General features: G+C 44.8%; 1 pseudogene; it reads left to right on the forward strand.

Annotated features, from left to right (window-relative positions):
• Positions 1-529: 529 nt before the first annotated feature.
• LOC132226372 (dnaJ homolog subfamily A member 1-like) lies at positions 530-1,859 on the forward strand (annotated as a pseudogene).
• Positions 1,860-3,385: the final 1,526 nt, after the last annotated feature.

A 3,385-nucleotide genomic window follows, 5' to 3' on the forward strand; every position in this document is an offset into this window, starting at 1 on the left:
TTGTGCACTGGGCCTCTAGTAAAATATAATGTTAGAGAACCCCAAGGTTCTTCACTTTCTATACTCAGTCTTTATTATGTGAGTCTTTAATCCTTGTGACTTTAAATAGCACATAAAGTAGTGCACATTATTCATGGGGGATACATTCTAAGACCCCCCAAGTGATGCTGAAAACCTCAGGTAGTATTGAACCTGACCAGGTGGCTGAGTTGGTTGGAGCCCCCTCTGGTACATCAGAAGGTAGGGGTTTAATTCCCCATGAAGGCACATACCTAGCTTTTGGGTTCATTCCCAGGTAGGCAACCGAACAATGTTTCTCTCTCATCTCTCTCTCTCTCTCTCTCCCCCCCCTTCCTCTCTCAAATCAATTTTTTTTTAAAAAAAAGAGAAAAGAAACGTTTAAAAAAGGTGAAACTTTCCAGGACACTCGGTGAGAGGTGGAGAAGCAGCAGCTTTCCAAGCTGTGCATAGCAACAAGCTCTTTCCAGCTCCCTAATAACTGTCTCAGGCAGCTCACTGGCTGTTAAAAATGGTGAAAGAAATCGCTTATGATATTTTGGGAGTGAAACCCAATGCCACCCAAGAGGAATTGAAAAAGGCTTCCAGGAAGCTGCTTGGCCTTGAAGTACCCCCTGAAAAGAATCCAAATGAAGGAGAGAAGTATGAACATTTCCCAAGCTTACAAAATGCTCTCTGATGCAAAGAAAAGGAATTATATGACAAAGGAGGAGAACAGGCAATTAAAGTGGAGCAGGTGGTGGTTTTCATTCTCCCATGAGCATCTCTGATATGTTTTATTGGAGAAGGAGGAAGGATTCAGAGAGAAAGGAGAGGTACAAGTGTTATGCATCAGTTCTCAGTAAACTTAGACGATTTGCTTAATGGTACAACAAGAAAACTAGCTCTGCAACAATTATGATTTGTGACAAGAAAGGAGCAGTATACAGTGGGGCTTTGACTTAAGTGTGTCCCGACTAATGAGTTTTTTGAGATACCAGCTGTCTCTCGGCTGATTTTTTGCATTGAGTTGACAGAGTAATTTGAGTTAACGAGCTCCTTAACGAGCTCGGTCTCAGAACGAATTAAACTCGTAAGTCAAGGCCCCACTGTAGTGATGTCTCAATTGCTGGAGTACTGGGATGCAAATAAGAATTCGTCAGATAGGACCGGGAATGGGTCAGCAAATTCAGTCTGTGAGCATGGAGTTCCAGGGCCATAGGGAATGGACGGAACTAAAGATAGATGTAAAAGCTGCAATGGACAGAAGACAGTTTGAGAGAAGATTCTAGAAGTTCATATTGACAAAGGCATGACAAAATGGCTGGAAGATCACATTCCACGGTGAAGGAGACCAGGAACCAGGACTGGAGCCAGGAGATAGTATCATTGTTTTAGATCGGAAGGACCATGCTGTTGTCACTCAAGGAGAAGACCTTTTCATGTGTATGGACACACAGTTGGTGGAAGCATTGTGTGGCTTCCAAAAGCCAGTAGTTACTCTTCACAACCAAACGACAGTAACACCTCTCTTCTACGTCAGATTGTTAAGGTTGGTGGTGTCTAGTGTGTGCGAAGTGAAGGCTCACCAATTTACCATAAACCACATGAAAAGGGTCACCTAATCATCAAGTTTAAGATAAGTTTTCCTGAAAATGGCTTTCTCTCTCCTGATAAACACTCTTTGCAGGAAAATAAAAACAAAAAACAAAAACACCTACCTGCAAGGAAGAAAGTAGAAGAGACTGATGAAATGGAACAGCTAGAATTGGTGGACTTTAATATACATCAAGGAAGACGGGGAAGCATGTAAAGATGATGACCATCATCCTAGGGGTGGTGTTTGGTGTCAGACCTCTTAATGAGGTCAGCAAATAACACTCACTCGTAGCGTTTTATGTACTGTAGTGAAGGACGATAAACATAATAGGCTCACTACTTGCTATTGTTTTTGTTTTAATATTAGATTATAGTAGTGTTTTAAAAGTTAAATGAAGAATAAACTCAAATACAAAAATATCAAAAACAAAAAAAATCCCCAGATGGATTTAATCATAGCCAGAGAAAAGAGTGTGTGCTTTGAAATTCAGTCTCACTAAAACATATATTTGAGGTCTCCCAGGCACCTTTTTATGAAGGAAATCAGAGTTTTCTTACTTTAAAACTAAGGATTATTTTCACATGTTGTTTCAAATGATAGAATTTAATTGCCTATATCTAAAATAAATTGCATTGATTCAAAGTATTATAAAAATCAAGCATAATAACCATAATATTATTTAAAACTATAAGTAATTTAGATGTCCACAAATAATGGAACTAGATATACTTATTTTAGACTACAGGCCCAGTGCATGAAATTCGTGCATGGGGGTGGGGGGGGAGTCCCCTCTGCCCAGCCTGCACCCTCTCCAATATGGGACCCCTTGAGGGATGTTCAACTGCCGGCAGTCGAACATCCCTCTCACAATCCGACTGCTAGCTCCTAACTCCTCACCTGCCTGATCACCCTTAACTTCCCCCCCTGCCAACTTGGTTGCCCCCAACTTCCCCCCATGCCAACGACCTGGTCACCCCACACAGCCTGGTCTTCCCCAACTGCCCAACCCCCACCAGCCTGGTCACCCCATGCAGCTTGCTGTTCAGTCATTTGGTCATCCCTCACTAAACCCCCTGCTGGCCTGGTTGCCCCATGCAGCCTGCTGCTCAGTTGTTTGGTTGTTCCTCACTAACGCTCCTGTCGGCCTTGTTGCCCCACTCAGCCTGTTTGGTCATCCATTCAGTTATTTTGGATGTGATGGCCCCTGCCTCTTTATATATATAGACTAGAGGTCCAGTGCACGAAATTCATGCGTGGATGGGGTCTCCATCAGCCCAGCCTGTACCCACTCCAATCGGAGACCCTTTGGGGGATGTCTGACCCCTGTGGGGTCGGGTCTAAACCAGCAGCCAGACATCCCTCTAACAATCTGGGACCACTGGCTCCTAACCACTCATCTGCCTGCCTGCCTGATCACCCCTAACTGCCTCTGTCTGCCTGAACATCCCTAATTACCTCTGCCTGCCTGGTCACCCCTAATTGCCTCTGCCTGCCTGCCTGATTGCCCCTAACTGCCCTCTCCTGCCAGCCTGATCTCACCCCTAACTGCTTTCCCCTGCTGGCCTGATCGCCCCTAACTGTCTCTGCCTGCCTGATCACCCCCAACTGCCCTCCTCTGCCAGCCAATTTGGTTCTTATTGGTCAGTTTCTATGCCAGTCAGTGTCTCTGGGCCTTTGTGATCAACGGGGCCTGATCATAAAGGTAGGGGTGATCAGCAGCCCAAAATGGAGGCGAGGCTGTTGGCCAGTCTGGGAGAGAAAGAGGGGCAAGTTCTGATCAATGGCTAC

The sequence above is a fragment of the Myotis daubentonii genome, chromosome 2, assembly GCF_963259705.1.
Source record: "Myotis daubentonii chromosome 2, mMyoDau2.1, whole genome shotgun sequence".
Classification (NCBI taxonomy): Eukaryota; Metazoa; Chordata; class Mammalia; order Chiroptera; family Vespertilionidae; genus Myotis; species Myotis daubentonii.